This window comes from Phyllobates terribilis, unplaced genomic scaffold (genome assembly GCF_046119375.1).
Source record: "Phyllobates terribilis strain yellow unplaced genomic scaffold, ASM4611937v1 Scaffold_2__4_contigs__length_985480577, whole genome shotgun sequence".
NCBI classification, from domain to species: domain Eukaryota; kingdom Metazoa; phylum Chordata; class Amphibia; order Anura; family Dendrobatidae; genus Phyllobates; species Phyllobates terribilis.
In genome coordinates this window covers 74,211,952-74,226,811 of record NW_027362762.1, presented here as the reverse complement: position 1 = coordinate 74,226,811, position 14,860 = coordinate 74,211,952, and the positions used below count along the sequence as shown (strand labels likewise).

General features: G+C 46.4%; 1 long non-coding RNA gene across 2 annotated transcripts in view; it reads left to right on the top strand.

Moving 5' to 3' along the window:
- The first annotated feature begins 13,861 nt into the window (after nucleotides 1-13,861).
- Nucleotides 13,862-14,860, top strand: part of LOC141193338 (uncharacterized) — a 31,747-nt gene continuing 30,748 nt past the window's right edge. For both annotated transcript variants that reach the window (XR_012266455.1, XR_012266454.1), the window contains exon 1: nucleotides 13,862-14,131. This is a non-coding gene — a long non-coding RNA (uncharacterized lncRNA). The remainder of the gene's footprint in view (nucleotides 14,132-14,860) is intronic.

The following is a 14,860-nucleotide window of genomic DNA, read 5'->3' as shown; positions in this document are numbered from 1 at the left end:
TCAAAAATGTTTTTCAGCCCCCACTTTTGCATTTTCATAAGGGTAACAGGAGAAATTGCACCATGCAGATTGTTGTGAAATTTCTCCTGAGTAAGCCGATACCCCATATGTGGGGGAAAACCACTGCTTGGGCGCACGGCAGGGTTCGGAAGGGAAGGAGCGCCATTTGACTTTTTGATTGTAAAATTTGCTTGAATAATTAGCGGACGCCATGTTGCGTTTGGAGAGCCCCTGATGTGTCTAAACAGTGGAAACCACCCACAAATGACACCATTTTGGAAACTAGACCCCTCAGGGAACTTATCTAGATGTGTGGTGAGCACCTTGAACTCCCAGGTGCTTTACAGAAGTTTATAACATTGAGCCGTAAAAATTTAATTTTCACATTTTTCCCACAAAAATGTTTTTCAGCCCCCACTTTTGCATTTTCATAAGGGTAACAGGAGAAATTGCACCATGCAATTTGTTGTGCAATTTCTCCTGAGTAGGCAGATACCCCATATGTGGGGAAAACCACTGTTTGGGTGCACGGCAGGGTTCGGATGGGAAGGAGCACTATTTGACTTTTTGAATGTAAAATTAGCTTGAATAATTAGCGGATGTGCCCCTGATGTGCCTAAAAAGTGGAAACCCCCCACAAGTGACACCATTTTGGAAACTAGACCCCTCAGGGAACTTATCTAGATGTGTGGTGAGCACCCTGAACCCCCAAGTCCTTTACAGAAGTTTATAACATGGAGCCGTGAAAATAAAAAAAATCAAACTTTTTCCACAAAAATTATGTTTTAGCCCCAATTTTTTTTCATTTTCACAAGGGTAAGGCTGCGTGCACACGATGGGTTTTTCATGCGTTTCCGCTGCGGAATTTCCGCAGCGGAAACGCATCAAAAACGCATGGTAATCCGCACCCCATGGTCCCCAATGGCATTCCGCAATGTCAATGCACATGCTGCGGATTTTTCCGCAGCGTTTCTGCAGCGCTCATAAATCTGCAGCATGTTCATTAATTTTGCGGAAGCGCCGCCATTGACTTGCATTGAGACGCATAGAATCCGTGTCTGTACATTTGTACAAGCGGATAACATGCGTCTCAATGTGCGGATTGTACCCAGTTCTGGAGGAGAGAAGACTCTCATCCAGACCTGGGTACCATTGTACCTGTAAAAAAAAGAATAAAATAAAAAATAAAGTTTATATTCATCTGTCCGGCGGCCCCTGCAGCGCTTCTCCTTCCAGGACCTGAGATGACGTCGTGGTCATGTGACCGCAGGCTGTCTCACGAGATGCCGGCAACCCGGAAGAAGCCAGGACGAGCGCGGCAGCACATGCCGGGGCATCGGGGGTGAGTATAGCTTTATTTTTTTTATTTTTACGGTCACACTGTATAAATCCACGCCGTTTGCATGGATTTATACAGTGTGACCTAGTTGTCAAGCACTTTCCAAGTGAGGCTATCGCCTGGAAAGTGCTTGTCAGTCCGCATGCGGAAACACATGCGTTAACGCATGTGGATGCGCATGTGAATCCGCATGTATTCTGCAGGAAAAACGCATGCACAATCTGCATGCGTTTTTTCTGCCAGGGAGATGCAGAAATGCTGCAGAAATTTTCTGCTTCATTTCTGCATCGTGGGCACATAGCCTAAGAGGAGAAAATGGACCCCAAAAACTTTTGTACAATTTCTCCTGAGTACGCCAATACCCATATGTGGGGAAAATACAGTGTTTGGGCGCACGGCAGAGTTCAGAAGGGAAGGAGCACAGTGTGACTTTTTGAACGCAAAATTGTCTGGAATCGAGAGCAGACGCCATGTTGCATTTGGAGAGCCCCTGATGTGCCTAAATAGTGGAAACCCCCCACAAGTGACCTCATTTTGGAAACTACACCCCTCAAGGATTTTATCAAGAGGTATAGTGAACATTTTGAAACCAGAGGTACGACACAGAATTTGATAACATTAGGTCATCATATTGAATAAGTTGTCATTAGTCTTGAGCACAAGTGCTCGCTACTTGAGTTTGCATCGGGTACTCAGGTATGCACCATGTATCATGGGTGCTCGAGTGACATGCTCGAGTCCCCGCCCGCATGTTTTACAGTTATTAGACACCCAAAAAAAACCATGCGGGGATCGCTCGTGCAAGGCAGGCAATCCCCGCGAGGTTTTTTTGCCCTCGACCCATATAGGGCAGAGACTCGAGCACCCGCGATACTCAATGCATACCCGAGCACCCGATGCAAACTCAAGTAGCGAGCACTTGCGCTCAACACTAGTTGCCATATCGTCATCTTTTATTTTATTTTTTTACTTTTGAAAAAAATTCCAACCCTTACCCTAGCCCAACCCTAACCCCAACCCTAGCCCAACCCTACCCCCAATCCTAACCCTAGCACAACCCTAGCCCAACCCTAACCCTAGCCCAAGCCTAACCCTAGCACAACCCTAACCCCAATCCCAACCCTAACTCTAGCACAACCCTAACCCTAGAGTTTATTTTTTACGCCGTTGCTCGTGCGGTATAAGTGATTAGACAACTTTATTCTTCGGGTCGGTGCGATTACAGCGATCATATCAGGTTTTTATGATTGACCGCTGTCACACACAAAAAGACGTATTTTTTTGTAAAATCTAGTTTTTGCATCGCCATATTTTGATAGCTATAATTTTTCCATATTTTGGCTGACAGAGTCATGTGATGGCTTGTTTTTTGCGGGATGAGTTGACGTGGTTATAGGTGCCATTTTCAGGCACGTGACATTTTTTGATCGCTTTCTATTCCGATTTTTGAGAGGCAGAATAAACAAAATCCAGCAATTCAGGAATTGTTTTTTTTTTACATTTTTTATTCTGTTCTGCGTGTGGTAAAATTGATAAGGTAGCTTTATTCTTCGGGTCAGTACGTTTACAGCGGTACCACATTTATATTGTTTTTCTATGTTTTGGCGCTTTTACATAAAAGCAATTTTATAGAAAAAATTATTTTTTTGCATCGCTTTATTCTGAGAGCTATAACTTTTTTATTTCTAGGCTGATGGAGCTGTATGGCGGATTGTTTTTTGAGGGACGAGATTACGTTTTCAGCGATACCATTTTTATTTATATTCGTCTTTTTGATCGCGTGTTATTCCATTTTTTGTTTGGCGGTATGATGATAAAGCATTGTTTTTTGCTTCGTTTTTCTTTTTTTTTTTTTTTTTTTACCGTGTTCACTGAGGGGGTTAACTAGTGGGACAATTTTATAGGTTAGGTCGTTCCGGACGCGGCGATACCAAATATGTGTATGACGCACCCCTGGGCCTGTGTCGCGCAGCGTTGCGCACGCGGGAGCTTACCCGGAGCCGGAACTGTTGAGGGTAGTAGTCTCGTGGCGGTGACCCGGTCCGTGCCCAGGGAGTAAGACTAAGTGGCGCTGTATTAGCGGTAGATGTTGGACGACTACGCCACCCGTTGAATGCAGCTATGGAGCTGCCGCTGCAGGGCAGACCGCTGAGGCCGGTGGTAGGATTGTGCAGCGTGATAGTATAACCCCCAACGGGAGGGGTATGGCCTCAGGGCAGCCGACGTGGACGATGGGGGTAGCAGGAACCACTCGGAGACGGTACGGTGTAGTTCAGGGTCTTTACTGGTGACAAAGATAGACCCTCCCGGAGTACTGGCTAGCGATTGGGGCCTGGTCAGTCCTTGAGCAGATGGGATCTCCCCTGGCCAGGCGGAGTTGTAGGCCTCCCAAACTAACTGTACTCTTCTGGCTACCTTGCTAGAGGCGGGTAAAAGTAGCCCACGTCCCTGAGTGTGCCGTGTGGTGCTCACCCGTATGGCCGGTGACTCGGGACCTTCTAGTAGCTTCCGCTCCACGACGGCGGTGCTGGTCCCATGCGTGTGACCGTGCCTTCGGGTTTCTTGGCCAGAGGACCTGAAATCCCCTGCCTGACGGATTCTGCTGCTGGGTAGGAGTTAGTCCCCACAGCCTCGGACTCCGGGTCCGGTAAGAAATCTTCTCAGTCAGGGCGAGCTCTGCAGCTGCCAGCCCCTGACTCCTTGTAACACTGCTCCCACAGAGCTCCTGTTGTTTCTTCCCATAGCTGCTTCTCTTCTCTGTCTCTACTTCTGGCATGGCCCAGGAGCTGGGCCCAGCCGGAGCCACAGCTCCCTGTCAGCCCTCCTGGCTGAACTCTCCCTCTGAACTCTCTAACCCTGCCTCAGCCCCAGGTTTATATAGGGGAAGTTCTTCCCCTCCCAGGACTGGGCAGGAGGTGCGGCATGCATAGGATTCCTGACCAAGAGACCTCCCACCTGCTCTCAGACATAACATTGCTGTTACTGTGGAAACCAGACCCCTGGGGTGCCACATTCCCCCCTAGTGAAATTTAGTACTCCGGGACAAAACATATTTTTAGAAAAACATAACAAGGTATAAACAATAATAATACAATAAGAAAAACATATAAAGATGGTCACGGCGTGTCCGCAACCGGGTGCAGTTTTTGAAGAAAAGCAAGGTGTCCATTTCACCAAAACAGGGAGACGTAACCAGGTAGGGGTCTGTCCTGCCCCGAGTCCTTAACAGTCTTTAGTCCATTCCTGGGTTACGCTCCAAGCATGTACAAAGGATTCCCGGTAAATCCACCAAAGACTCCCATAAATTACTAGAAACACATAATTATTTACAGGATATGGCCGCTCTCAGTCCTCGGCCAGTGGGGATAAGGAATGGCTGCTCACAGTTCTCAGCCTGGTTTAAGATAGGGGCACATGGGGAACAATTCACTAATCCCAACGGGGACCATATTTTAATTAGCAGCAGTCCTTGTACCCTTACGGGTAACTATTTACAGCTCTTTATTCACGCTACTTCCCTTCAGTAGCTATGTCCTCTTTGTGCTCCCTCCTGAGGGTAGTCCTCAGACCCGTCCGGGTCCTCTTGGCTTTCCTCGTATTGGTAGTACTGCAGCTCCTCCTCGGTTAGCTGGGTTAGTATCTCTGTGACAGTCCTCCTCCCAGGTGGCCAGGACTTTACCTCCCTTTGGGCTGCCCCGGTTAATTGGGCCACCAGGATGCTCACTTTTTGCTCCTCTGTGAGGGGGTACACCTGGAAGAGGCCATCCAGCTTTTCTCTAAAGTCATGCAGGGTATGTGACTCCCCTGAGTACTGGGGTAGCCAGGCTGCCCCCGGGATATAGGGCATGGTGAAAGGCATGACCGCAACAGCGGTGGCGCTGGCGGGGGTTGAAGCGGTGAAGCTCTCCTCCGTATCCGACATCCTTCTCCCCCCTAGTGGACCGTGGCCTACCTTGCGATGATCCTCTTCCGTAGGCCGCGGCTCCGCAGTGGGTCGTCAGGGTTGAGGACCTTCCGTCGCGCTCCTGTGACGTCGGCGTCTGCTGGGCTCCTTCCAGGACCTTACGCAACGTCCGGACGTGAGGCGGGGCTTCAGTTCTCGCGCGCTTTCGGAGTCCACGCCCCTCTTCTTCCCGCGCGGCGTCCTCAAGATGGCGTCCAATGGCGGGAAAACTCCACGTATGGCGGGAAGAAGGCCGAAGATGGCGCCGGATGGCGGGAAAACTCCACCGATGGCGGGAAGGAAGCGGAAGATGGCGCCGGATGGCGGGAATCTTCACCACAGGTAAGTTTGAACAGTCTTTTTCAGGCACGCAGTACCCGGTGGTTGCGGGCACGAAATCCTGCCGACTACGCCAAAAGCTGACGCACCCCTGGGCCTGTGTCGCGCAGCGTTGCGCACGCGGGAGCTTACCCGGAGCCGGATCTGTTGAGGGTAGTAGTCTCGTGGCGGTGACCCGGTCCGTGCCCAGGGAGTCAGACTAAGTGGCGCTGTATTAGCGGTAGATGTTGGACGACTACGCCACCCGTTGAATGCAGCTATGGAGCTGCCGCTGCAGGGCAGACCGCTGAGGCCGGTGGTAGGATTGTGCAGCGTGATAGTATAACCCCCAACGGGAGGGGTATGGCCTCAGGGCAGCCGACGTGGACGATGGGGGTAGCAGGAACCACTCGGAGACGGTACGGTGTAGTTCAGGGTCTTTACTGGTGACAAAGATAGACCCTCCCGGAGTACTGGCTAGCGATTGGGGCCTGGTCAGTCCTTGAGCAGATGGGATCTCCCCTGGCCAGGCGGAGTTGTAGGCCTCCCAAACTAACTGTACTCTTCTGGCTACCTTGCTAGAGGCGGGTAAAAGTAGCCCACGTCCCTGAGTGTGCCGTGTGGTGCTCACCCGTATGGCCGGTGACTCGGGGCCTTCTAGTAGCTTCCGCTCCACGACGGCGGTGCTGGTCCCATGCGTGTGACCGTGCCTTCGGGTTTCTTGGCCAGAGGACCTGAAATCCCCTGCCTGACGGATTCTGCTGCTGGGTAGGAGTTAGTCCCCACAGCCTCGGACTCCGGGTCCGGTAAGAAATCTTCTCAGTCAGGGCGAGCTCTGCAGCTGCCAGCCCCTGACTCCTTGTAACACTGCTCCCACAGAGCTCCTGTTGTTTCTTCCCATAGCTGCTTCTCTTCTCTGTCTCTACTTCTGGCATGGCCCAGGAGCTGGGCCCAGCCGGAGCCACAGCTCCCTGTCAGCCCTCCTGGCTGAACTCTCCCTCTGAACTCTCTAACCCTGCCTCAGCCCCAGGTTTATATAGGGGAAGTTCTTCCCCTCCCAGGACTGGGCAGGAGGTGCGGCATGCATAGGATTCCTGACCAAGAGACCTCCCACCTGCTCTCAGACATAACATTGCTGTTACTGTGGAAACCAGACCCCTGGGGTGCCACATGTACTTGTATTGTTTGTTTTTTTTTCATAATAACATTTATTGATGGGTACATTACACAGTGTTCCAAATTATTATGCAAATAATATTTTCTCAGATTTTCCCAAACTACCTATATGAATTGCAGTCATTGTAATTTTCCAGTCAAATAACTATTAGAGTACAATTGAAAGGTTTTTGTACAAACTGCCTATGATAACAGTATATTTTTAAAAAAATAAAAAACTCAAGCTGCACTCAAAATGCATGTTCCAAATAATTATGCACAGCAGAGTTTTCAACCTTTTCATTTTAATAAAGAACAAAAAAAATTGTCATTTTTGAAATTATAAGCATTAGCAGGTTATTACAAACTGAAATCAAACAGTTTTCAACTCAAAACTTTATTCTAGGTGATGTTACATTTGCACGTAGGACCGCTTGTTCGAAAGGAGCTTCTGAACTCTCTCGTCCATTGAATTTGTCAGGTTTTGGATGGTTTCTGCTTCAATTGTTTTGCATGAGGACAGAATACCCTCCCAGAGCTGTTGCTTAGATGTGAACTGCCTCCCGCCATCATAGACACTCCTTTTGATGATGCTCCAGAGGTTCTCAATGGGGTTGAGGTCAGGGGAGCATGGGTGCCACACCATAAGTTTGTCCCCTTTTACGCCCATAGCAGCCAGAGATGCAGATGTGTTATGTGCAGCATGAGACGGGGTATTATCATGCATGAAAATGATCTTGCTGCGGAATGCATGGTTCTTCTTCTTGAACCATGGAGGGAAGTGCTGTTTGAGAAACTCAACATACATTATGGAGTTCATCTTTACCCCTTCAGGGATCCTTAAAGGGCCGACAATCTCTCTCTCCATGATTCCTGCCCAAAACATTACTCCACCTCCTCCTTGTTAGCGCCGTAGCAGTGTTTGCATGGGGTGTCCATCAACCAGCCTTCCTCCACTCCATCCATTTGGACCATCGAGATCATTTCATGCATGATAATGCCCCGTCTCATGCTGCACATAACACATCTGCATCTCTGGCTGCTATGGGCATAAAAGGGGACAAACTTATGGTGTGGCACCCATGCTCCCCTGACCTCATCCCCATTGAGAACCTCTGGAGCATCATCAAAAGGAGTGTCTATGATGGCGGGAGGCAGTTCACATCTAAGCAACAGCTCTGGGAGGGTATTCTGTCCTCATGCAAATCAATTGAAGCAGAAACCATCCAAAACCTGACAAATTCAATGGACGAGAGAGTTCAGAAGCTCCTTTCGAACAAGCGGTCCTATGTGCAAATGTAACATCACCTAGAATAAAGTTTTGAGTTGAAAACTGTTTGATTTCAGTTTGTAATAACCTGCTAATGTTTATAATTTCAAAAATAACCATTTTTTTGGTCTTTATTAAAATGAAAATGTTGAAAACTCTGCTGTGCATAATAATTTGGAACATGCATTTTGAGTGCAGTTTGAGTTTTTTATTTTTTTAAAAAATATACTGTTAGCATAGGCAGTTTGTACAAAAACCTTTCAATTGTACTCTAATAGTTATTTGACTGGAAAATTACAATGACTGCAATTCATATAGGTAATTTGGGAAAATCTGAGAAAATATTATTTGCATAATAATTTGGAACACAGTGTATATTTTTATTTTTGATGGATTATTTTTTTTATTTTTTATTTTTTTACACTTTTTTTAAAAAAAATTTTTTCACTTTCTGACACTTTTTTTTACTTTTATACTTTGTCCCACTATGAGACTTTCACTTATTTTATTCTGATCGCCTGTATTGCACAGGAATGCAGCACCATTTCTGTGCTATGGAGGCTGTCAGCGCTGCACAGGGAGAAGATAGTTTGGTCATGCACTGCGCATGACCAAAATATCTTCCTGCTGTCTGGTGACCCGAATGTTGTCATGACGACATCGGGTCATCATGGCAACATCCGGGAAGCCGCGGCAGAGAGCGCTGGAGGCCGGAAGAGGAGGTGAGTATTGCGATCACCTCCCCTTGCCACCGCAATGCTGCGATCGACTTTGATCGCAGAATTGCGGGGATTAATGTGCCGGGAGCGGTGCGGGACCGCTCCCAGCACATAGCACCGGGTGTCAGCTGTGACAATCAGCTGACACCCGGCGGCGATCGCGCCCGCACAGCCTGTGTGCGGGCGCAATCGCAAAGATGTATTAATATGGGTCAGGCTCTTAAAGCCCAGGGCGCAGACGTGTATTAATACGTCTTGGGCTTTAAAGGGGTTAATGGAAAACCACAGATTGCAGTACATCACATGAAGTTTTGCTGTTCAGCACTCCTCCGGCCTGACTGCTGATAAAGCAAGTCTCATTGAGAAAACTCTTTGTCATGAAATTTGCCTGAATACAGTTTACGCAGTAACTTGCTGATGCCGAGATTTCTAGACATTCAGCTATTTTTGGTTGGAATTGTTTAGACTCTAATAGAAAGAAACTCAGTATAAGGCCACGTTCACATGCTAAATATTTGGTCAGTATTTTACATCAGGTATTTGTAAGCCAAAATCAGGAGTGGATCAATCAGAGGAAAAGTATAATAGAAACACGTCACCACTTCAGTATTCATCACCCACTCCTGGTTTTGGCTTACAAATGCTGAGGTAAAATACTGACCAAATACTGAATGTGTAAAGGTTGCCTAAAAGTGACGCATATAGCTGGTAACAATACATTTATCTGCAAGAAGTCCTGTTATTGCTTTGTACAAAAATTAGGCATGATTCAGCTGTATGCAAGAGACCTAAAGGGAACATGTAGCATGAACATGTTTAGATAAGTTAAATCTAGGGGTGGATGAATGTGTGCTTACCATGGTCTAGTTCAAGGGTCATATATAAAAAGTGACTCACCTATAGCTTTACTAGCCGTGCGGCTGCTGCACTGAAAACCTGGCTACTGAAAAGAAATGAGCCTTATTCCACCCGGCAGCCTCCGGCTTTCAGTCATAGAGGCGGTGCTTCAGTCACCGCTCAGTAGACAGTGAGTGGCGCCTGTAACCACACCCTGGCACTGACTGACAGCTCGCTCCGTCCTGATGCTCTGCTAAGCTGGCTGTCAGTGCCGGGGTGTGGTTACAGGTGAAGCTCACTGTGTACTGAGCAATGACTGAAGCTGCGCCGGCCGTGCCTCTATTACTGAAAGCAGGAGGCAGCCAGGAGGAATAAAGTTCACCTCCTCCCGGCAGCGGGGCTTTCAGTGCTGCGGCCATGCGGTTTCAAAAAGTTATTAACATGCAGATTAACCCCATATCTACATGTTAATAGCTTTTTCCAGAAACAAATGCTAAAATTCAGCAGATTAATTCTCAGAAATGTACTAATCTGTACTAATCCGTAATACGCAACCTGATTAATCTTGAGAAATCACATGTAGTCTAAAGATATAGGAAAGTTCACGTTGTAAAAAAGATTTTTCTATTAATAAGGTTCAACAGTTGGGGAAATTCCAAGAAGTGAAAGTAATTTCCTGTCTGCAGCTCAGAGCTGTAGTTTGCAAATGTGGGGAAGCACCAGACCTTTGTGATTTAAATCAAGCATAAGGTTTCTCTAGAGCCCACGTTCTACTGGAGATAATGAGTAAGGACGATTCTAAGTCCTATTTTAGATGCAGTATTTTTAATGTTCCTGGAACCTTTTAAGCTGTATTAATAAATTGGTGGCATTTTATAGCCGAATGGCTAGATACCTTTGTTTGCTTTTCTGCATTTTAAGCCAAGCAGGGGGTTTCACTTTCTGTGCCGAGGATCTTCACAGCAAATCTACGAAAGCTGGTGAATTTTGTAATTTGTGCAGATTCAACTAGAGACAAAGTTTCTGATGATATAACAGATTGTCAGGGAAACCCACCGCTGCCACCAATTTGTCAGGAACGGCACTGGCAGGATCACACAATATCCCACCGCTGCCACCAATTTGTCAGGGAATCCCAACACACACAGTCAGGACGACACCGGGGAGATCACGCAATATCTCACCGTGCCGTCACGCTGTCCGTATTTCGTCCGGAGTCGCGAGCACGCGATCCAGACTACTCTCTACGTAGGTATCGGTAAGCGACCAGTGAGCGTATGGCGCAACACCCTGGGTTCCACAGCCTGGAATCCGTGTTTAACGCCCTCCGTACGGTCACTGTCAGCTTCACGATAGCCCAATTATTAATACTCTCTGCCACCACCGGCCAAGTTTGAAATATAATACAGGCCTGGCCGGACGCCTGCATTTTGGTAGCGTATATGGCTTCGGGGGAGGGAAAGATTACAGAACAAAAGAAACAGAACTATTACATTTTATTATTAATCCAAAAGGGAGGCAGTGTTTAGGAAAAATATATACATAAGGATGTTACAAAGGGGACATTAAAATACATAGGCAGCTACATAAAATAAAACAGGATAAAAAGGTGAAACTTACACTATAAAGTTCGCTGCGATGACTCAATATAGGTGGAGGAGGGGCTCCCCGGTTGGAGTATGCTGTTATTGAACAGGACCCGTTGCTTATAGTTCTTATTCCGCCATGGCAATGAGTGCTCCTGTCTTCTCCATAGATTCTGTTATACCTAAGGGGAGATCTGGCCACATGCCCCTTGTGGTGACATCATGTAGGCCGGTCTCCAGTCTGTACATTTTTTATTAAAAACGCTGACTTCTGCGATAACTCATTGCTTGTTGATCGCAGAAGCTTGCAAACTACGCCATTTTTTTCCTTATGATTTTATCTTTATTTAGATATCACACATCACATAACTGCAGTCTGCTATTCTGGTGTTTTTGTGCTACAGCTTCCTGATTTTGGTTACAGCCCTGGAAAACTACCTATACATTCCTGGGCTGATTTGGTCACTACACATATGGGTCCCGTTACTGTCGGACCTATGGAACTCACAAGATTTCATATTTCATATCGGAGTCAGTGCGTCTAGAAATTTTACGCTGAGGCTTGGGAAGCAGCTTCAACAGTTACACGTAAATTAGTGCAAGCCTGCGTTTTAATTACCTCCTGCGTCTTTCAGAGACAAGATACTTGCTTCCTAATGAAGTTACAACACTCCTTGGCTGGCCTTGTTTGCATAAACTATTTCCCAGGCGTGTGTTAATTGGGGCTTTTGTACTGAGCAGAAGGGGAAAGCTCGGTGCTGACAAGTGGTGATAATTTGTAGTAAGACACTGTATGATTGTCATCTCTGGACAAACACTACAGCAGAGGGCATGGGAGAAGGGGCTAATATTCAGTTAATACGTCCCTGACATTAATATTTTCCTTACACAGATGTTACATTTCTGATGATTTTCTCAAACTGTTGCAAGTTTAAACTAACGTAATAGAGTTCTGAAAACTGTCCCCGGGGGAGTTTACCACCCAATCGACAACCAGCTGGGATATTATTCTAAAAAATGTTGTGCATTAAAAAAATTCCTTATGTAGCTCCAGTCTTAAGGGGGTTGTCCAGAATTTCTAAAAACAGACTGGCCTGTGAGTATTAGTGCTGGTAAAGCTCATACCCACTCAAGTAAATGAGGCTAGAGATTTTCCCAAGTGTGAAACAACCAATTTTGGGGGTGTTGTGAATAATGCAAAAGCTTGTTTATTTTTTGGGGAGATCTCATGCCATTCAACGTAAGATACCTCAAGCCCAGAGGAAAGGATAATCTTGATTCTAGGCTTCCATTGTTAGAGTATATTGGAAAGTGTTAATTTAATAATTCGGTTGGTTTGATTAATTGCTTCAGTATTTTTAGTTTCAGCTTTGCTTTAGCCTTTTGGAAAGGAGGTACCAGGGAGTGCAATGTACTTCCAGAAGAAAGAAATTCCAAAGTGCTGAACTTAGTACTGATAAGATTAGTCCACTGACGTATAGAACTCGTGGGGTGGGGGGAGTCATAATGGTTTCAGGTCCATTTACATGGAGCGACTGGCGGCATTAAATGATTTTAACATTTACTGATTGGTGGTCATTTAGTAGCCTGGTTACACATGGAGACCGCGGTAAACGATACGCAGTGAGCGATCTGTAGTAGATTGTTTAGTGCATATAAGTGCACTAAACACATTTAGTGTAGTAGATTGTTTAGTGCAACTGTCATTGTTATCAACAGTGCGAGTCCCAGGGGCATCACTAGGCAGTTAGATTCGGGGCCTGAGCCCCAGATCAAAAGCATGATGCCCAGAACCTCCTGAGGTCACCTTCTTGTAGAGCAATCTGACACGTAGGGGAGGAGCTGGGACACAGCCAATCAGTGTCTTCCTGCTTCTCTGGACACTGTAGAATCCGCCCACAGACTTTGTTCCCAGCCTGGAGCCTCCAGCAGAGCAGAGCAGCCTGTTACCTCTAGGGATGAAGCCTCTTCTCTGCTGGGCCACAGGTTTGATCATACAATGCATAGGGAATACTGGTCCCCCTCCCCATATTTGACACTACTGCTTCTCACCAATCATACAGCACACGTTATACCTCCCCCTCCCGCCTTCCCAGCACCGCTAGTAGTCGGCAAACAGGATGGGGAGGGGAAGCAGTCTGCTGCACATAGAGAATTTAGTGACGGTCCTGTGCTCCCCCCATGGCTTTACTGGTTTCATTGCATGAGGCTGAAGATGCATGATAGATGCCCAGTCCTCTACACGATGTGTATATAGTGTACACACAGTACATGTAATGTATACATGTAATAAATGTACTATGTGCATCATGTATGCTTGTCTATGTATTTGTGCACTGTTATTCCTATGTGTACGTTTGTGTATATAGAAAGGCTTAAATTTTAAGTTTTGTGTATGTAAAATAGCGTGTGTATGGGTATGTGCACACATTAAAGAAGTTTTCCACTATCCTAACTCATTGAATTTTTTATTCATTAATCTTTCTATTATGTGCCAGTAAATGCATCCATAGTCTTATTGCAGTAATATATACCTTTATCATGCAGATAGCACACACTTGGTGTCCGCCAGCTGCAGGACTGATGCTTACATCGATCACTTCCTGTCCCCAGGATTACTGTGTTCTAACACTACAAGTTACTACAACTTCCATCATGCATTGCATTGGTGTGTGAGCCAGCACTTATCACACCACCTCCATTCTCCACCTAAACTCCTCCATCTCTCCTCACTCTTCAGGACACATGCTCAGGCAAGCTGTCATTCAATCCAAAACATCTACACCCACCACCAGCAGCACAGTGACAACTTCCTTTCATTTTGTACAATTGCTGTGCCGGAAAAAGGAAGTATCAGACAAAACAGAGGAAGAAGAAGAATCTCCATAACTGTCCAGCACCATGTAATCCATGCTGAGATGCCCTCCTAGAAGCTATACATCTAATACAAGTATATTACAAAAGGTATTGTTTTCAAGAGCTATGATATATAATGGGGGTGAAAAAGTAGTGTAAGGCTATGTGCCCACGATGCAGAAATGCTCCGGATTTTTTCCTGAGCGTTTCTGCATCTCCCTGGCAGAAAAAACGCATGCGGATTGTACATGCGGATTTTACATGCGGATTGACCATGCGTTTTTCCTGCCAGGGACAAGCGGATGTGAAGCGTTCTTCACATGCATTTCCGCATGCGGGTTGACAAGCGCTTTCCAAGCTATTTTAGCATCACTTGGAAAGTGCTTGACAACTTGGTCACACTATATAAATCCATGCAAACGGCATGGATTTATATAGTGTGTCCGAAAGAATGTTAAAAAATAAATATCGTACTTACCTTCTGATGGTCCCCGGAGTCTTTATTCGATGCGTCTCGGCTTGCCGGCAGCTTGCGGTACACTGAAGGACCTGCCGACATCAGCGGTCGCGTGACCCGTCACATGACTAAATGGCGTTAGCGCAGGTCCTTGAATCCACCGAGATCTGCCGGCAAGCCAAGACAAGCACACAAGGGGCCATCAGAAGGTAAGCATAATATTTATTTTTTATTTTATTCTTTTTTTTTTACAGTTTTCTATGGTACCGGGTCCGGAGGACAGTCTCCTCTTCTCCAGACCCGGGTGCCATCCGCACATTGAAACGCATGGATTCCACATGTACAGATCCAGTGATGCTGATTTCATGCGTTCCAATGCA